The following is a 21,671-nucleotide window of genomic DNA, read 5'->3' as shown; positions in this document are numbered from 1 at the left end:
TGTGCTGTTTTACCGTAATCACGGCAAGCGTACTTAAAAATAAGTTGATTTTATTTCGGCCAGCCAAGATCGAAGCATTCCATTGCAGACAAACTTGTTTCACAGTTCATACTATGCAGTTTTGTTTGGTCACCCCCACGTCCAATTACCTTAGACAAGTGGGGTCTCCATGGAGACGGGGAGTTCAGATCCAAATAAATCACGCCCGCTTTGCTTTCTTCTGACTAATCGCACCCAATGTTCCCACTGCCGTCATCTGCTGAGATCTCAGCTCCCAGTTCCAGAATCTCAGAGGTGCAAGAAGTGCTGAAAAACTGTCACTGTGTCACGTGACTTTGTTCCTACAACCTCGCAGAGCTTCTCCGCACAAAGCGTGCTGTCCCCCTGAGGCTCCTCCCACCTCCGCTCCTCAGCGGGGTGCTGTGGCTGAGGAGACCCTCGAGAGCTGAGCCCCCCGACGAGGAGGAGCAGAGGACTGCACCCTGCGTCGCGCCCAGGCCCTCGGCCTCTGCGGCCGGCCCCCCTGCTGGGATCTGAGCTGTGTGCGTGCGTTTTAGTGTGTGTGTGTCTGTGAAAGTATGGGTTTGCTTGTGTTTTAATGTGGGTGTGGGTGTGCGTATTTGAGTGTGTATGTGTGGTTGTGTATGTGTGCATGTTTTTTATGTGCATGTCTGTGTGTTTTAGATTGTGTGTGTGTGGTTGTGTGCATCTGTTTGTGTATGTCTGTGTGTGTGTGTGTGTGTGTGTGTGTGTGTGCGTGTGTGTGTGTGTGTGTGTGCGTGTGTGTGCGTGCGTGTTTTAGTGAAGGTATGTTTCTGCCAGTGTCAGTGTTTTGAGTGTGTGTTTCGTCCGCCCTTCATCCCTTCGTGTGTGTGTGTGTGTGTGTGTGTGTGTGTGTGTGTGTGTGTGTGTGTGTGTGTGTGTGTGTGTGTGTGTGTGTGTGGATGACTAGCGCAGACTGTGGTAGAGGAGGAGCGTTGTACTGCCAGGCGGGGGTCCAAAGTGCTGAGGCAGGGGGGAGCCGGTGGGGGAACAGCAGGGCAGCTGCCTGGCCTCTTCCTGGGTGCTGGAGGCAGGCTGTCACACCAGCAGACGTTCTACACTGGTCTACACTACGGGACAACTTTAGTACACCTGTACCTAGAGGAGGGCTGGAGCCTCTATAGGAAGGGAGGAAGGCTGTCCCACCTAAAGACGGTTTACAGTGCAGTCTACAGAGCTGTAAACCTATAGTACACCTTTACCTAGAGGTGGAGGAGGGGGAGGGGAAGTGAGGAGGAGGGAGGAGGTGTCTTATTGATGGCGAGACCATTTTTGGCACAGGTAGAGACATCTTGACAAGGACACTTCAATATCATTATCAATATCTATTGTTGGGGAGAGTTCACAATACATCTATCTAGAGGAAGAGGACGGTCAGTGGTAAACTGAGGGGCAGGGGGATGCATGATGTCACAGGAAGTGACAACACAACAACGAGATGTTCTGAAGAAGGTGAACCCCAATAGAAAAGAGAAAAGTGGCTTCAACCATTCATTTGTTTGAATATCTAGTTGAATAATTGAACCAAGATATTAGCTGAGACAAGACATCATCTTCATCGTAATAATTTTTACCTTAAGGCTTAAGCTCTATCACTTCATTGGTGACACCTTTTAATCAAAAGATCGAACCAGGATACTTTGTCATAATGTAAAACATAGTCCAAACGTTAATTTTGAGTCATTATTTGAGTCACAAACTGTAGTTTCTGCGGTTTGCCCCATAGGGCATTAATGTTGAATTTGACCGATGGTTATCAGCAGCAGTAGCAGCATTGGACCATCACTAGCAGCGCTAGCAGCATTGGACCATCACTAGCAGCGCTAGCAGCATTGGACCATCACTAGCAGCGCTAGCAGCATTGGACCATCACTAGCAGCGCTAGCAGCATTGGACCATCACTAGCAGCGCTAGCAGCATTGGACCATCACTAGCAGCGCTAGCAGCATTGGACCATCACTAGCAGCGCTAGCAGCATTGGACCATCACTAGCAGCACTAGCAGCATTGGACCATCACTAGCAGCGCTAGCAGCATTGGACCATCACTAGCAGCACTAGCAGCATTGGACCATCACTAGCAGCACTAGCAGCATTGGACCCTCACTAGCAGTGCTAGCAGCATTTGACCCCTCGCTAGCAACACAAGGAGCCTTTGACCCCTAACTAGCAGCACTATCAGCATTTGACCATCACTAGCAGTGCTAGCAGCATTTGACCCCTCACTAGCAGTGCTAGCAGCATTTGACCCCTAACAAGCAGCACTAGGAGCATTTGACCATCACTAGCTGCAGCACTAGGAACATTGGGCGACTGCAGTACAGTGCCCTGGGAACATACTGGGTTTTGAACCTTCTTGCTGTGAGGCAACAGTGCTCACCACGGGTGCCGACCGCTGTGCCACCATGCCAGAGAGGTAATCGTAATGGTCTAGCTTCCGAGACTTATGTTATCAGAGTCGTGTTCCAACGTTTTTACTACATTTAGCTGCTGTAGTGAACTTCCTGCAGTGAACTTGCTTCGCCACGTTAAAACCCGTACACTGCAGGTGAGCGGAGCTGACCATATGTGGTGTTTATAATGCAGCGTTGGGAGGCAGTGCCCAGGTGTGTTTCAGTCAGGGGGGGCTGGGCTGGCGTTTTTTTCCCCCAACAAGGAGCTTCTCTGCCTGCATGGAGAATGATAGTGATCTCCAACAAGATCCAGGCCAGGGCTCCCAGCAGCCAGCCTACTTCTCAGCCCCTCTCCCTCTTGGTTTCATTGTCATTATTGGGACCAAAAATAAATCACACACACAAAGAAAAAAACCAAAGGACAATTTCCCTTCTTCAATTTCCTTCCTTGTTGTGCAGGAAATGGGACACAATGAAAGTGAAACGTAATGATAATCTACTGATAAGCCCATATTTGATCAGGATGTGGACACAGTGTTGGTTGGAAATTAACAAATACAGCTAAACACTGCCAAATAACTCACATGTCAACTGACCATGGAACCAACCAATCCGCTGAACAACCAACCAACCCGAATCCTGACCGACTTACCGACAAACCTGATTAACCAATCAACCAAGTAACTCACCAACTAACCCACCAACTAACCCACCAACCAATCAACAAACAAACTAACTCACAAACCAATCAACAAACAAACTAACTCACCAACCAAGTAACCCACTAACTAACTCACCAACCAACCAACAAACCAGCCAACTGTCCAACCGACTAACCAATCAACCAACCAAGCAAACAATCATTCAGCCATTTCTCCTCCTAATATTTATTTTTCAGTGCCATATAACCTGTGACCCTCGGATCTCAGGCCTCTGACTGCCTACCCTGGCCATGTGGTGTGAGCCGGCCAACCCAGCTAGGGGATCCATGGCAGGGGAGGATGTTGAGACTTGATGGGCCTTGTCTTCCAGCCTGGAGGTCTTGGAGCTCCACTGTAAAGAGCACCAGCCCAGACCTGTAGGGGGTCTGAGGATGTCAGGTTTGGGGTGAAAATGATTGGTTGTTTGTGTTTGATAGTAAGGTGGCATATATCTACAACTAAGTGTTTGTGTTTGTGTGTGTCTGTGTGTCTATGTGTATGTGTGTGTGTGTGTGTGTGTGTGTATCCATCACATAGTGTGTTTGGTGACTGGTGTGTGTGACAGCACAGCCCTCCTAGCAAGAATTATAATGTGTGTGGAAAGAGTGTGAAGTGTGATGCACATACTGGAGAAATGCTGGTGTGTGTGTGTGTGTGGCTGTCTGTCTGTGTTTATGTGTTTTTGGATTTGTGTGTTTGGTGTGTGTGTTTTTTTTGGCGTTTGTGTGTGTGTGCGTGTATGTGTATGTATGTGTGTTTTTTTTTCTCGGTTGCACGTATGTGCGTGTTTGCAATTGTGAATGTCTGCATCAGTATGTGTGTGTGTGTGTGTATGTGTGTGTGTGTGTATGTGTGTGTGAGTGTGATTGTGCATGTGTGTATGCCTGCATGTGTGTATTTGTGTGTGCGTAGGTACGTGTGGGCTCTGTCACCCACTGGGCCACACACACCATCCTCCAAAATAAATGGCTCCCTCTGAGGATTACTATCGATCTGTGTGGAGTACCCAGCTGAATCTGAGAGGGGAGCGGGAGAGAGACACAGACACAGAGAGAGAGAGAGAGAGAGAGAGAGAGAGAGAGAGAGAGAGAGAGAGAGAGAGAGAGAGAGAGAGAGAGAGAGAGAGAGAGAGAGAGAGAGAGAGAGAGAGAGAGAGAGAGAGAGAGACACAGGGAGAGGGAGGGAGAGAGAGAAACCACCAACAAGTGAAGTGCAAGTCAAGGACCTTTCCTTCTCTCTTTGTCTTTCCTCTTTCAGAGTAGCGGCAGACGTCTGCCTGCCCGTGAGTGAAAGGGATGCAAATAAAACCGATGCATTGAAGCCGGCCATTACCGCCACTCCATGACAGTTGTGAAAGTGACAAAGCCTGACTTCTAGACAGGAGAGAGGGAGAACTAGAGTAATGGAGAGAGAGAAGGAGGATGGAAAGAGAGATGGAAGGATGGAGAGAGAGAGAGATAGATGGAGGGATGGAGAAAAAGAGAGAGACGGAGGGATGGAGAGAGAGATGGAGGGTTGGAGAGAGAGATGGAGGGATGGAGAGAGAGATGGAGGGTTGGAGAGAGAGATGGAGGGATGGAGAGAGAGATGGAGGGTTGGAGAGAGAGATGGAGGGATGGAGAGAGAGATGGAGGGAGGGAGGGAGGGAGAGAGAGGCAGGAAGAGAGAGAGTTATGGAAAAACAGAGATGGAGAGAGAGATAAAGAAAGCCAGAGGGAGTTCATGGAGAATGGATAGATGGAGGGAGGATGGAGGGACAGAGATAGACTGAGAGATAGACAGAGAGAGAAGGTCAGAAAAAGGGTGCGATGGCTTGGGAGACACAGAGAGAAAGAGGGAGAGAGCGACGGATGGAGACCGACAGAGAGATAAATAGAGACAGTGAAAATGAGAGGGAGAAGGGAGTGATAGATGGAGAGACCGATAGATACAGGCAGAGATAGATGCAGAGAGGAAGATAGTGAGGGAGAGATGGAGAGCCATAGAGGGATAGAGAGGGATACAAAGAGAGAGAGAGAGTAAGGAGGCAGGGAGAGAGAGAGGTTTCAACATGATGAGAAATAAAAAGGTTTTCTCAAACTGACAGGCGAGAGAAGCGTGGCTAGAAAAAAAACATTAGGAAAGGAGAGAGGCAGAGAATAATGGAAGACAGAGCCGTTTGACTGACATGCGGTGCACCCGCCTGTTTCCTGTCAAGGCCATGATAGCGGGCCCTCCCCACTATCTGTCCGGGGCCCTCTGGGTGGGCTTTGGCCCCTGGGCGGACAGGGTGCGATGGCAGGACTATTTATGACATGAAGGATCATAGCTGAACCAACACCTTCTAGCCCCTTCACTGTCTCTGGAGGATAGAGTGCGTGTGTGTGTGTGTGTGTGTGTGTGTGTGTGTGTGTGTGTGTGCGTGCGTGCGTGCGTGCGTGTGTGCGTGCGTGCGTTTGTGCGTGCGTGGTGAGAACGACCATGTTATATTCGGTGAGTGGTGTTTATGTGTAATTATGTGTTCTAATATGCCTAGTATGTGTGTGTGTGTGTTTGTGGGTGTGTGTTGTGTGTGAGCGTGCTTAAACACTCATCTATTTACACTGAACCCCGCGGCTGAGAGGGGAAAACCCAGCAGTTGCTCAACTTTTTGAAATAAATATCTTTTTCTTCATCAGGGACGGTTCTAGGGGGGGGGCCAGTGCCCCCGTAAAACTGAGCTCGTACCCCCCAGTGGCCCCCCCTCCAAACGTTTTTTTTTCTCTTTCTACCTCCGTCCGGATGGGGGGTCGATTGCTTGCGAAGGTGTGGCACTGACGCACAAGGTGGAACTTGAGATTTATAATATATCATACTGACTTTATTGCTGTTGGTGATGTATGATACTGAGTGGTTTGATGACAGTGAAGGAAACCCAAAATGTTGTGATGTTGTGAATGAATTTCAGTAGCACTTAATACTATGCTACTGAAATAAGCTGAAAAAGCCAATTATTGGATGTTGTGTTTTTGAATGCCGCTACTTAGTGCTAAACTAAATATTTTGCGTCCCGGGTTCAATGTGCCCCTCCAACAATACAACTGGCCCCAGTCTGGCCCCCTCATGACAATTGGTCTAGAACCGCCCCTGTTCTTCATCCATCCCAAAGTAAATCGATGGTTCTAAGACGTATTGAGTCCTTTAGCTCCGCCATAGGAAGAGTGGTATCTGGTATCTCCCTGGCACGGCGGGAAAGGCCTGGTTCTGAAGCTGCAATGACTTATCAATAACTGTTAGGAAATGAGTATGTTGAGGAGCCGTTTTTAAAGGAGAGAAAATCACATTGAAACTTTTGGAGAGTTTTTCTTTTTTTTCCGAAAATATATTGAAGAATTATTGGTGATGGATGAATGGATGTAGGTGATGAATGGATGTAGGGATGGACGGATGGATGGATTGACGGATGGATGGATGGATGAATTGATTAATTGACGGAGAGGTGGATTCGTGAATGGATAGATGGATCAATGGATGGATTGTGCATGGAAGAGCCAATGGTTGAAAGAATGGCTGGATGTTCGGAGATTCACTACCATCATCAACCAAGGCTGTTGTTTCTCTCTCCATCTCTCTCTGGGTCTTCGTCATCTCACTTCGGTTATCTGCCACCTAGCCAATTCTGATCTTTCTATTTTTTTTCACAGTCCTTCTATGGTTCTGTCACTGTTGTCTTGGACCCTTGATGCTCTTTGCTTTGAGTCCTTGCTTCCTCCCCTCTCACCCTCTTTCCTCATTACACATTGTTTCCTATCCATCCTCTCCCTTCCTTCATCTCCTCTTCCCTCCTCTCCTCTCCTCCTCCATCTTTGCCCTAATTTCTGCTCTTCTTTTCTTTCCCTTTTCCTTCCATCTTCTCCTCTCCAAACTTCTCCGCTATCCTCTCTGTCTTCCTCTTCCCTATTCTCCTCCCCCTTTCCCTCCCCTTCTCTCATCTCTCGCCCCTCCCCTCTCCTCCCCTCTCCTCTCCTCTCCTCCCCTCTCCTCTCCTCCCCTCTCCTCTCCTCTCCTCCCCTCTCCTCTCCTCTCCTCTCCTCTGCTCTCATCTGATTGGATGTTTATAGTCTCTGATAAGATCACACACAGTAACAAACTTTAGAAGACATCTTGAAGATCCTCACTGTCACTCTGGCTTAATGCAGACCTCTGGGCCTGCAGGGAACACACACACACACACACACACACACACACACACACACACACACACACACACACACACACACAAACACACACCCACACACACACACGCTGGCACACACAAACACACACACACCCACACACATGCTTGCACACACCATACACACACATACAGAAACACAAATCGCAGCCACCCCTCCACCCTCTCCAAACACACACACACACACACACACATACACAAACAGACACACACAACCATACACACACATACCCAAACAAACAGGCAAACACACATACACACACACACACACAGACCCACGCACACACAGATGCACAAATACACACACACAAATGCAAAAACACACACAAGAAAAACACCACGCACACACCTTCCAGGGGTAGGGGGGAAGAAGAGGCCAGGCTACAGGGGTTGTGCAGGACACATAAACACACTGGATTGAACAACCATTCTCTTTGATCTTTATCAAACAAAACGCAGTTTCCTCGCCCTGGTGCTTTATGCTTTTGTCTTGCCGCTTCGATGCGCATAGCGGTGCACTCCCCCTCCGAGCACTACACCCCATAAATACAACGAAGGTGCACACACACACACACACACACACACACACACACACACACACACACACACACACACACACACACACACACACACACACACACACACACACACACCGGTATAGGTCTTCTATCAATGTCTGCCCTAACTGTTAATTTATAGGAGGGGGGTGTGTTTTTGAAGTGACCAGAAATTGGAAAAAATATAATTTAAAGTAAGAATTTTGTTGATCATTTTTAAGGGTCCCTTTTCGATGCAACGTAATGTTCTGGTTTATCATTTTCTTACAAAAGTTATTGTGTACCAAATATTTATATAAGTAGGCCTTTTGTACGGTATTAATGGTATTTTATTATATTTTAGACCTATGGTATTTTAGACCTGTACCATAATGGTATTTAATGATTATCAATCTATTTGTCTTGGATAAATAAAGTATGCCTAGAGCTTACCTTACTGTGAGAGACCTGTACATAAGTCAGATATCATCTATCTAACAATAGACACACTGAGAGGCACATTGCTGTTTAACATCAGCACATTAGTCTCTCTCTCTCTCCATCTCTCTCTCTCTCTCTCTCTCTCTCTCTCTCTCTCCCTCTCTCTCAATTTATCTATCTCTCTCTTTCTCTTTCTCCCCTATCCCTCTACTGCTATGGTCTCCCACTTCCTGTGTTCGGAGAGGGAGAAAAAAAAACGGAGTCGTTCAGCCACCGGATCCCATAGTCCATAAGGATCTGATCCCTCGCGCCCATAGGCGGGCCGTTGCCATGGCAGCCCGCTGACGCTGTGCGGGGCACGAGGGCGGGAGGGAGGGAGGGAGGAGCGCATGCGAGAGGAGAGAGGACACACAATGACATTCTTTCAGTGAACTCGACGCGCACTAGGACCCTGGGCGGGCGCTTAGAGCGACGGGGAAGACCTGTGTGTGTGTGTGCTGCTGCTTGCCGCTTGCTGCTGGCGGGGCAAGGCAGAGCAGGGGTAGAGCAGAGCACGGAAACACTCTCTCTCTCGCATGCACATACCCACACACACTCATAGAGAGAGAGAGGAATTAACAGAGAGAGAGAGCACGAGAGAGCGAGAGAGAGAGAGAGAGAGAGAGAGAGAGAGAGACAGCGAGAGAGGGAGAGAGGGAGAGGGAGAGATATAGAGACAGAAGGGAGCGAGGGAGAGTCTGAGAGATAGCGAGGGGGGACTCCAGGAACGCAGGAGCTTGTGAAAGTGCGCTCAGTGGACGAGCCGGAGCGAGCTGGGGTGGAAATGGAGGGGCTCGGCAAGTACGCTGGGAATTGACAGAACACAGTGACAGAAAAAGAAAGTAAGAGAGAGAGTAAGCGAGAGAGAGAGAGAGAGAGAGAAAGACAGAGAGAGAGAGCGAGAGAGAGAGAGAGAAAGACAGAAGAGGAGAGAGAGACGTCTGAGACGGAGGATAAACGAAGAGCGCTAGTCCGGAAAGCAGAAAGGATTCTGAGGTGAGTTTTTTGTGTTTCTTAAGTTGCTTTCGACCGCTAAGGAGTCTATTGGGAGTGTTTGTGTTGGATCGTGTCTGTGTGTGCTGGGAGTGGGGGGGGGGGGAGGGGGGGGGGAGGAGAGGCTGGCTGGCTGGCTGGGTGGGAGGTGAGTGGTGTGGGGGTCTGCTGACATGTGGCGCCCTGGTCTGTACTTTAAATCCGTGTAGCACCTACGTGTTTACGTATCCGTGTGTGATGAGTTTAAAGGGTTTGTTTTCGACACATTTCCCTGAAAGGGGAGGAGTGCTAGCGGATGATCCTTGATGTGAACTGGAGTGAAGGGGTCCAGAGGAGGGATACTTTTTTCTTTTTTTTTTAGGGAACGCCGATCCTATTCCTCCTGGGACTCAACAGAGAGAGAGAAAAGAGGGGGGTAGATAGAGTGTTGTTTCAGCTATAAAGAAACAACACTTCCCTTAAATGAGATAGTTCCGTTTCTAACCCCAGTGTTTGTCGGAGGTTTTGAGAACAGCGACCAATCAATGTCTTGTCCGTTTTCTCTTCTCGCTGCCTTTCAACCGATTTATTTGGTCCCTCCGAGTGACGCTCGCAGATCGGTTCATAAAAGTATAGTAGCAGCTGGACTGTGTGTGTGCGAGGATGTGTGTGAGCATGGTTATGCACTGACGCGCACGCACGTGTTCGTGTGTGCGTGCGCGCGCCAATGTGTATGTGTACCACCGATGGTAGGCAAACAGGTTGAGGGAGGCAGATCAGATCCGACGCACAGCAACAGTGGAGAGAGCGCGCACGAGAGAGAGAGCGCATGGCAGCGTCTGAGCACATTGCATTACACACACAGATGAACACACACACGCGCGCGCGCGCAGGCACACGCTATCGGACACACACACACGAAGGCCAGGAGAACAGCTGGGAGAAGCGAGTGTGTGTGTCTGTGTGTGTCATTGCCTGCAAGCTTTTCTCTTAATGCATGCGTCTGCCCTCACACGTGCAGGACTGTTTGCTCTTGAATTCTGCCCTGCTACTGTGTGTTTTGGAGCACCTCTTTGTGTGAGTGTGTGTGTGTGTGTGTGTGTGTGTGTGTGTGTGTGTGTGTGTGTGTGTGTTTGTGTGTGTGTGTGTGTGTGTGTTTTCAAGAAGCGTGCACGTGTCTACCCCTGTCCATTTCTGCGTTGCTGTGTTCATATGCATGCTTTGGGAGTGTATGTGTGTGGCTGTATGTGTGTCTCTGTGTGTTTTTTTTTATGTGTCTGTGTGATTCCCAGGATGTAGTCTATGACTATTTGGATGTCTTGTTATAATGTCTCAGATGGACAAAGAGAGAGATGGAGAGATTCTCAGACAGAAGGAAAGAGAGAGGGCAATAATGAAAGAAAGGGCACTACTAGGTAGAGATAGGAAAGGACAGAAGGAAGGCAGGATGGAAGGCTGGAAGAAAGAAGGAAGAATCAGATCACAGAGAGTAATCTGGGAGATCAGGGAGAGAGACCGAGAGGGCGAGAGAGAGAGGGATGGATTGAGAGGGACAGAGAGAGGGAGGGGGAGAGAGATAGAGCGATGGAGAGGTAGAGTGAAAGAGGGGGATGGAGAGAGGGAGCGATGATAATGATGATTATATGGGAGACAAAATCAGCTGAAGAAAGAGAGAGAGGGAGAGGGAGAGAGAAATGCATAGAAGGGGACAGACATTCACACCGACATAATTTGAAGGAGACGGAGAGCAAGACATTTAAGGACAACTGAAAAGACAGAGCGAGCGTCAGAGAGAGAGAAAGAGCGAGCGACTGGGAGAGAGGGAGCGAGGTAATGGAGTGAGCGAGAGGGGCTAACATGCTCTCTGTAGGAGCACTCAGAGTGCAGCTCATTCATAATTCACCTCCATGGCAAGCACTCATTCACATGTTGACCCCCCACGGCTGAGCTCAATGGACCCCTAGCCCCACCACCGCTCTCCTCCCGCTCCCCATCCTCGGACCCTCTCCTCGGGGGTCCCACATTCAGCCCGCCGCCCCGGCCCTGAATCCCGAGCAGCAGGCTCCGCTGTCCTTTCCAATCGTCTCTTTTCTCTCCGTCTTAAATTCAAGTTTTTCTTAAGCCCCCCCTTCTTCCTCTCCCCACCTAAAACGCGTGGAAAAAAGCGATGAAGGCCATGCATTTTTTAAAAGTCCTTTTATTTTTTGAGTGTACGTGACTGTGTGTGGGTCAGAACATTTTCTAAACCCATTTTTCAGATTACGAAGTTACAGAGAATCTGTAACTTCGTAGGGAACCTCAGAACCTTCCAGAGTTCCACTGATATTGTTCTGATTGAACTGAGCGTGAATCCAGATCAGAGATTGGGAAACGGTTAATTGCAGAGGCCAGCTTTGTTTTTTTATATTTTAACATTTCACATTTTGGATAACAGTGATTCATAGTTTGCTATATTGACCAGAGTAGAGCATATGCCCATTGCACAGGCAAAATATTTGTTTCCTTTGATTTGTATGACACATGTCATGCATTCAGCAAATGTGTAGTTTGTTTTTTGAACAAACTACAAATATGAACAACATTAAAAAACGTGAATATCCCCAGGTCTGAGGATTCAAGTCTGTCGGTCAACAAAGTCTTTCTAGTCAGGCATATTAAATACAGATCGTTTCCGCAACAGGTCCAACGCACTGACACAAAAGTAGACTCTGCTGTGTCTGGGGGGAAGTTCACAAAGGCAGAGGCTGCATTGGTTTCAATAAGGGCCCTTTTGGCTGTTTCATTAGCTTAGTTAAACAGGTTCAGTCGTTTTAATCACTGCTTCTGCAACACGAATGCCTCTGCTAACTACTCTTGTATACAACCTCTCCTTTCCCCGCAGTAATAAAATAAGCCGCTGTTTATTTAATAAACGACTTGCTTGGTCCCCGGTTCTCTCTCTCTGTGGGGAAGGCATAACGGTGACACACTGCTAACTTCCCCAGCATCCACCTCTACTGCTATACATGAAGAATTATTACGCTGAAGACAACACTGCTGCCATAATTTCTGTCAAACAAAACTTGTTGCGTTTGGCAGGTTGAGCGCGATTACGTCTGAGCATGAAACTGTGACGGACATTGAAATACCGTTTCACTTGAAAGTGGCCATAGTGCCAGATACCAGCGATCATGCAATGGTCTTCTTGGTGAAAAATACTTGTTTTCCCACAGTGCATTGCATCGTCGCTGATTTAGAGTTAAAATAGTTTGGCTCGGGCTGTGCTACTGCACACCATTGACATCACACTGGCGTAGAGTGCAAAAAAGAAAGTACCTATCCCAAGATCAGCCCTTGTTACCACATGCACACAGACATAGGCACCCTTGCATACTTCTATAAATACACAGACACACACACACACACACACACATATATATTATATACACACACACATATGCACACACACACATACGCACACACACACAGCCATGTGTAGCATTGGTGCATAATAATGGGGGTTCATTTGATATTTTAAGAGGTGAAGTCATATTGGGCTTGTATCCATAGCTGACCCATTTAAAGAGAGCCTTGGTTACTCACTCAGGCTGCTTTTAAAGGGAAAGTCCGACATTGTTCTACGTTTTTCCTTATTGCCACTGACATATGACTTGAAAACCCCCGATAATGGACTTTTCCTTTAAGGAAATGAACTGCTTTATTATTATGCGTTTGAAAATGTGCTGCTGAAGTGATTAGTTGATTAATCAACATTTATTTTGCAGTCATTTGTCAACTTGAAAAGAAAATGCTGTTTCAGAAATAATGGACGAAATAATGGATTGATTATCCAATTTCTCATTTTACTTATTTGCTTTTCAGAGAGTCGGATTTCTAAACTTCAATGGGTCTCATTGTAGCCTAGTCTTGTGTGTGTATGTGTGTCTGGTTGTGCGTGTGCATCGTGCATGTGCTCGTGGCAGTAGAGGCATGCGCACAGTGACGCTCCTCGGGTTGCCTAGCAACAGAGAGACGTGGGTGGAAGGAGTTCCTGTCTTTAGGAAGCACTGTTTCTCAGTTGTGTGTGTGTGTGTATGTCTGTCTGTGTGTGTGTACACTTGCGGTTTGTTTGTCTATGGGTGCATGTCCGTGCATGTCTGTTAGTACTAGCTTGAGTTTGTTTTGTTGTTTTTGTGCCCTTTGCTTAAAGTAAAAACACACAAACACACCACACACACACATACACACACGTGCGTGTCTGTACAACACGTCCACATGTGCATGTCTGGCGCACACTGTACACACACATAGGATCAAGCAACACAGTCCCCTCCTAGTCTGCCGAGTTCAGTTTGTGTTGCATAACTCTCTCAGCAGGTCCGAGTACTGTGTTCACTGTCTCTCTCTCTGTCTGTCTGTCTGTCTGTCTGTCTGTCTGTCTGTCTGTCTGTCTGTCCTCCCATCTTCCCTCTCTCCTCTTGCCTCCACTCTCCCACCCTTCTCTTCTCCAGTCTCTTCTCCTTCACTCTCCCCTGTTCTTTGCTCCATTCTCTCTCTCCTCTTCATCTCCCTTCACTTCACTTCCCGTCTCCCTCTTATCTTTAACTCACGCTCTCTCACAATCTCTTCCAGTCTCTCCCTCTCGCTCTCCCTCCTCTCTCCGTCACATCCCCCCCTCCCTCTTCCATTTGTCCCCTGTTAATGATGTCATCAGCCTGCCTCAGTCGTCCATTCACGCTTACATGGGCAATTATTGTAATTATTTATACCACAGACAGACACACACACACACACATACACACACGTTCAAACACACACACACGCACGCACGCATGCACGCGCGCACACACACACACAGGCGCATGTGTGTCCACAGGCGTAGCGCCGCGCTTACGTAATGGTCATTGAGCAAATGGGGTGACGTCGTCAGCCCAGTCGTGGCTGGCTCCGTTTCACTCCACCATTGCACTGGCTCCCTGCAGTGATGTCATCACCGGACGCAGCCACGCACACACATCTGTATGTATGTGTGTGTGTGCACGTGTGTGTGCCAGGAAGTTAAAAGATGTGCTACCTCAGGAACCATCTAATTTATATAATGCTTTTACCTCTTCCTCTCCTCCCCTCCTTCTATCTCCTCTTTCCTTCCACGCTGCCTCTCTGTCTCACCCGATCCACTCTCATTCCCTATGTGTTTTTTTCTCGCTCTCGCTCTCTCTCTCTCTCTCTCTCTGTCTTTCTTTACCTCCTGTCTCCCTTGCTCTCTCTCTCGACCTCCACCTCTTTTCCCTCAGCCCCGCGATCCTTACCTCAACCCCTCTCCCCCTCTCTCCCTCTCCTCCTCCCCCCCCTCTCCCCAGCAGCAGTCTGAGCAGTGTAAACCATGCGTCCCTTGCTCTAAAGAGCCAGGATGCTGTCCTATTGGCTCTCTCTCCTCCGTCCCTCTCTTGAGCTCCAACTCCACCTGAGTCCTGAGTCCTAGAATGACCCCCTCCACCCCCACCCACATGTCCCAAAGTCCCCCACCCATCGAGAGACACGCAGTTACAGTCTCCCCTGTGCCACTGGCATAGGTGTGTGTGTCGTTGTGTGCGGTGCTCCTATGTAATTATACGTTATAGCTTCTAAGCTCATAGTTTGTGTTTACATTCTCCTACATAACAATCCCCCTCTCACCTTACACCCGCCCGGTCTGTCTTCTGTCTTACCTTACACGACTTTAGAGGTGCGTTACATCTAATTGATGGTTTGATCTCCTCCTGAGTCGTTGTTTTTGGCGGTTGAGAGACGTTTAGTCACAATAGCAGCGTTTCAAAATGGCCGCCCCCATTTTGCGACGCACGGTAACGACTTTCTGCCCGCCCTCCACTCTCTCTCCCCCCGGGGGAGTGGTGGGGGGAGTGAGCGACTTGTCTTTTTGAAATGGATATCCCGGTGTCTTGTAGCGAGCAGGTAACTCTATCGCCTTGTTGTTTTGCCAATCCCCTCGGCCCGCCACCCGCTCCACCTTTCCGTTGCTTCCTCCGTCGGAAGAGCGGGAAAACAATCCTGGGGAATCTTAAGAAAAAAAAAAAGCTGGAGAGGCCGGAGAGACACTGATGGAGAGGAGATTGATCATGTCTTCCGCCTGCTGCCCCTGGCCTTGGAGAACCTGTACCCCCCCCCCCCCCTCGACCAACACCACCACCACCATCGCCTCGTATTTAAAGAAAACAGAAGCTAAATTAGAAACGTCATCGCCTGACTCAGAAGGCAAAATAACATACTTAACATTTCTTTGGAGTTATTAATTCATTGCAGCAGAGCGCGTCTCTTTATTTATGCTGGTGGGCAAGCCAGAGGAGAATTACGACTTTTAATTCAGTTCAAAAGAAAACAAATGTTTTGCCTGCAACTCTGCGCCAACGTCTGCGTGCGACTCCACTCCCCCCCATCACCATCAAAAGAGAAAGTGAAAGTCCCCTCCAGACACCGCCCAGCAGGGACAAAACAACAACCTGGCAACCTGGGATCGACTGTTGGCAGCCGCATATGACCACAAAATGGTGGCCGTATCTAAAGGATTCACGCCGTTTCTGTGGACTTTTCCACCAAAGCATCCTAAGCCCCTTTATTAATGGAGGGATGAAGGCATGGATGTAGACCTACACAGAAAAGTAGAAAACAGTGACACACTCACTCCAGACTAGACACTCTTTTCCCCTATAATTCAGTTTCTACCATTGTGTCCCTGTTTCTTCATCGACCTCGAACCTTCAAAACCGAGAGGAAAACACTCCCGACGTTGACCTCATCACTGGAACCCGAACCAGTGGCTGCAGTTTATCAAGAGACACACACACGCACACACACACATACACATACTTGCACAAACACACACACGTGCACACACACACACACACACACACACACACACACATAGTTGGCTGACTTAAGTGTTAACTTGTCCTTACTTACACCAAAACGCAGGTCACATTTCACTTTATAAACTGACATTACATATGCGCATGCAGACACACAGACACACACACAGACAGACATACACATACAAAACTTAAACCTAACTGTCTTTTCTATTTTCCCTTAAGTCACTTCACTTATGCCTTTTCAAACTCCTCTGACTCTCTCTCTCTCTCTCTCTCTCTCTCTCTCTCTCTCTCTCCCTCACTGGCCCTCTGTCTCTCTCTCTCTCTTTCACTGGGCCTCTCTCTCTCTCTGGCTGTCTCTCTCTCCCTCTCTCTGGCTCTCTCTCTCTCCCTCTCTCTCACTGGCCATCTCTCTCTCTCTCGCTCTCTCTCTCTCTCGCTCCCCCTTTCTCTGGTTGCCCCCCTCCCCCCAGAAGTCTCTGGGTCTTAGTCAGCGTCTGTCCTTGCGTGGGCCTGTTCCCTGGCAGTTAGTGGGGAAAAAATACCTTCCCATATGATGTAAACACCATAGTCCTGTGTGTGTGTGTGTGTGTGTGTGTGTGTGTGTGCTTAGGTGTGTATGTGAGGTAGGCTAAAGGGAATGTGTGTGTATGCCTGGTGTCCATGTCGAATACATAGCCATGTGATGTGGGGTGTTTGTATTAGTCAGTGTGCGTCTATGTGTGTGTGTGTGAGTGTGTGTGTGCCTTATGTGTGTGTGTGTGTGTGTGTCTGTTCTAGTAACGGTGAGGGGGAGGGGCTTGCAGTCTTAACATTCAGTGCTTTTTATGGTCCTTACGATGCTGTATTATTATTGTAACCCGCAAGACTATTTCTCTACAACATGGAAACTGTCACATTAATGTAGTTCTTCTTTACCTGTATGGCCGTCTGTCTCAGCCAGCCTGATCCATGCATACAAAATACATTCTGCAGCAGTTGAGTGTTCAAGACAGACCAGACAAGAATGTTCACCGTTGTAGTGTGGCGAATAGATTTGTTGCTAGGCAACTTTGTCATGATACTCCTGTGACCTTATGACCCTGCCAAGTTGGCTGTCACTTTATGTGTGTGTGTGTGTGTGTGTGTGTGCATGTGCGTGTGCATGTGTGTGGTTGCCAATATGAAACCTAGCCTACGCAGAGGCAACCTGAAGCAGCTGTGATTTCACTGTCATTTTGTTTGTGTGTGTGTGCGCCCGTTTCCGTGTGTGCGCGTCTGTGCGTGTGTGTCAGTTCCTTGCGCTCTTCTCAGCGTGTAGGTGTGTGTGTCTGTTCCTTGCTCTTGTCTGTATGCGTGTGTGCTCCCCGTCTGCGTTTATGTGCGCCTATGTGTGTGTGAAAGCCAGCCAGCCGCGTTGTATGAAAACACTCTCAGAAGAGGAAGAATACCACAGCAGCGCCGTGCAGGAAACAGCACAGGCTCAAACATTTCAGAATGCCCCTGCCTTCGACCCGGCCTACGACAGGGAGATAAAAATAGACACCAGCTCCAGCTTTTCCTTTTCCCTCAAGATCCATTCATGTAAAAATACCGTTATTCAAACGCCCTTTCCTTCTCACAATAGTTTTATTCATCGCTTTCTCCACTGCTAAAACGCCTTTTTGCTTCACTGAACTCTGTGTTTGTGGGTGTCTGTGTGGTGTATGTATGTGTGTGTGTGTTGGATGGTGCATTTCTTCCATTCTTCCACTGAGTCAAAACCCCCTTGGCTCTCCTGACCCGCGTGTCTCGCGGTGAACACTCCCGTCACAACACCTGGAGAGGGCTCTCGTCAATCAGGATATGCCTCTGATGACCTCACTCGGCAAAGCATGTGCACAGCAGTTTTGGCCTAAAGGTGATCAGAGGGAGAGAGCTGGAAGGGGGGAGGGGTCGAGAGAGAGAGAGAGAGAGAGAGAGAGAGAGAGAGAGAGAGAGAGAGAGAGAGAGAGAGAGAGAGAGAGAGAGAGAGAGAGAGAGAGAGAGAGAGAGAGAGAGAGAGAGAGAGAGAGAGATGGAGCGGGAGAAAGATATAGAGAGAGAGATTGGGAGAAAGAGATGGAGCAATGGAGCGAGGTGGAGGGACGGAGAGTGCTCGTTTTTATGATGATTAAGTGTTATATGAAGGGCTATCAGAGGGGAGGCCCCTTAATGGAAGTAGAGAAGAAGAGAGAGAGGGGGACAAAAAGAAGCACCTCAGATGGAAATTAAGAGTCTGACAGACACAAGGCAATATGAGAGTAAAACAAGGAGAAAATTCAAATAATGTAAGGTCAGGTATAGCTTAAGGGAGAGAGAGAGAGAGAGAGAGAGAGAGAGAGAGAGAGAGAGAGAGAGAGAGAGAGAGAGAGAGAGAGAGAGAGAGAGAGAGAGAGAGAGAGAGAGAGAGAGAGAGAGAGAGAGAGAGAGAGAGAGAGAGAGAGAGAGAGAGAGAGAGAGATTGTGCATTAGTACTCAACATTGTGAGCGTGTTTTTGTTTTGATTTTGTGAACATGTGGATTCTGAAGCCCCTCCCCTGTAGAGACAGTATACACTGGGTGGGCAGGGCACAGGCAACTTTAACAAGAGTCACACAAGCAGACTTGTACTTGAGTATACGTCAAAGTTCCCTTTGAATAAAAGTAAATCACTGAGTAAGGGTAGGAAAGGAGACACAATACGCCTCAACCACACCCCAGACATTGGCACTGTTTTAACATACTAGACGTTATGTGACTCACGATAATGATACACTGTCATGTCTCAATGGAGTGTATGGAAGACAACCTCTACTACATAGTACTATACTCATAATTGCTTCTGTGAATTTTGTTTTGATGTGTGTGGCGGCGATTCAGCATTGCATTGTTCGTCGTTTAAGGGTTTGAGTTATGGCAGATAGGCAGGAAATTGGTGTTTATGCTTGCATACAGCAGACATGTTCTGTCACCTAGTAGTACTACGGTACAGAAGTACGATTATTAAGAAAATACCATAGCTAAATGAAATATTGTATTCTGCTTCCCTTAATAGGACTAAACCTCACGTCTATCGTATTTTAGACCTAGTGTGTAATTACTATCTGTTACTGTTTTAATTGTCAGCCAACTTTGTACGACACGTATTAAAAAGGTGCTATAGAAATAAAACAAATGCATACAATATACAATATGCAATATGAAACATACAAAAATAATACAGTAGTAACCAGGTTTACATTTCTTCAAGACTATAGTTGACCATGTACAATACCATATAGTTCTCTTCATAATGGCCCACATACCATGGCATTAATCAAATGAGTGACCTTTTCCTGGATGACTGATTATCTTCGCAATGAGAGGTCATCTAGTTATTCGGTCACCTTAGCATTGTAACTAGGCTAACGATTGTAGTCAGCGACCCAGGCTAATGTGTCTTAGGGCTGATTATCATAGCATGCGAACAAGACTGATTTATTATAGTTTATAATCCTAACCAGCGCGGCAGGCACATGTTTATTATTCCTTAATATCATAACCGGCTAACGGCTAACATTACGTCCAGCTGTTGACAGCATAGCCAGCTATTCTTTATCCTAGCTAATTACCGTAGCATGCTAACTAGGCTAAGGTATTATTCCCTCTGCAAACAGCCATATGAAGCTCAGAGATATACACTTATTGTAATGTTTAATGTAAATGTTCCCCACAGCATAGTTATAATCGTAAAGAAAAATGACCCTAATTAGCAAAATGTCTTAGATGTCTAAGGAATCGCTGCAACAACCTAGCCGGATAGCGCGATTTCTAGGGGGGGTTTGATTCCTAGCGGAATGGTCCGGGGTTCAATCCCCAATGTTCACAGTCTACCTGCAGGCATCGTTGAAAACAAGATTTCTAACCACCTACCTGCTCATTAACGACATTTATCAGAATTAGCTTGAGTCGATAAAGTGTCTGATTGACTACTAAATACACAGTAAATAATCTTGAGAGCACGAATCGTGTCTTTCTCCTTCCTGTTCTTATTTTCTATTATTGTCTTTCACTTCACTTAACTAACAGTAAGAACACATCAGTGACTATACATTTTGGCCAAATGAATATTGTTCCCAGCGGTTGAGTACATAATACTTTGCTCAGCCAAAACTGAAAGGCATTTCCTGGGAGACTTGGATGAGGGTGTGCAAGACAATCTATTTGTTCATAGTTAAATCAGTGTCGCCAGATATATAAATACATTTTCAGAAGCTATTGACATAGCACCCGACCCCTCCCAAGCAGTCCTATTGTTGTTAATCTTTTGTGGTAATCTCTCTGTCCATAAACTCCTCTTATGCAGCTGTGTGTGTGTGTGTGTGTGTGTGTGTGTGTCTGTGCGTGTGCGGGTGGGTAGGTGGGTGTGTACTAAACTGCCTGTACTAAACCTTCATGTTGTGTTTGTATCATAGAACGTGTGCTTATAAGTGTGTATGTGTGTTTCAAAGATTGTGTGTTAAAGTTTATATGTGTGTGTTTGTGTTCAATTTAGGTATGTGGTCGTGTAAGTGTGTCTTAGAGTGTGTCTCCCGTGTGTACTGCTTATCAGCCTGTGTGTGTGTGTGTGTGTGTGTGTGTGTGTGTGTGTCTCAGTGCGTGGGAGGGCCCGTCCCTCTCCCCCAGAGTGGTCCTCCTCATCAGCGCAGCATCATCTCCCCCTCTTATCCCGTTGGCAGGCGCTGTCACAAGACGTCCAGCGCAAGACGGGGTGACTTTGAAACGTTGCTAATGACCTGGGGACGTCCATCTTTCCCTCTCCTCTCTCTCTCTAGCTCACTCTCCAGCTCACTCGCTTCCTAATTCTCTCCTCACTCTCTCCTCTGTTTCGCTCACTTGCGTTCTTTCTTGTTCCTTCGCTCACTCGCTCGCTCTTTCCCCTTCCTTTCTCTCCCCTTGCTCTTTGTCGCTCTCTTCCCTCTTGCGCTCGTCTTCCATCCTCTTTCTCTCTCTCCTTTCCCCCCGTTCTCTCCCCTCTTTGTCTCAATCACTCTTTCCCTCTCTTACCGCCACCTCTCTCCCCTCTCTGTCCCTGCCTCCTCTCTCTCCCCCGCCTTCTCTCCCTATCTTCCCCTTCCTTCTCCCTCCTCCCCCTCCCTCTCCCTCCACCTCTCTCCCCTACCTCCTCTCCCTCCACCCCTCCACTTCTCCCCTAACCCCTTGTTCTGCTAAGTTCCTTCACCACGAGAGGTAAAGATCAGCCTGAGAGAGAAAAAGAGAGAGAAAGAGAGAGAAAGAGAGAGAGTGGCTGATCAAAGGTTGGAAAAAAGGAACCCTAGATAAAGAAGGAAGTAGGGAGAGGGGATACAGTTCCTCTGATGGTGACGGAGGAGGAGGAGAAGAAGAAAGTCAGGGATGGGAGGATGAAGGAGAGGGCGCAGGGGTGCATTGAGGAAAGGTGGAGGAGAGGATAGCTGTGTGTCTGTGTGTGTATGTCTGTTTGTGTGTGGGAGGGTTTGGCGGCATTGAATCGCCTGCAATATGTGTGTTTAGT

At 47.7% G+C, this 21,671-nt stretch overlaps 1 protein-coding gene across 3 annotated transcripts in view; it reads left to right on the top strand.

The window, feature by feature from the left end:
* Positions 1 to 8,952: 8,952 nt before the first annotated feature.
* ches1 (checkpoint suppressor 1) overlaps positions 8,953 to 21,671 on the top strand; it is a gene marked incomplete at its 3' end in the record, with an annotated part of 52,691 nt that continues 39,972 nt past the window's right edge. For 2 of the 3 annotated variants that reach the window (XM_079753836.1, XM_079753837.1), the window contains exon 1: positions 8,953 to 9,338. The remainder of the gene's footprint in view (positions 9,339 to 21,671) is intronic. The other variant, XM_079753835.1, reaches the window with a different exon arrangement.

The sequence above is a fragment of the Pollachius pollachius genome (genome assembly GCF_949987615.1).
Source record: "Pollachius pollachius genome assembly, chromosome: 16".
NCBI lineage: Eukaryota > Metazoa > Chordata > Actinopteri > Gadiformes > Gadidae > Pollachius > Pollachius pollachius.
The sequence above is the reverse complement of the archived record's forward strand: the minus strand, read 5'-3'. Positions and strand labels throughout refer to the sequence as shown.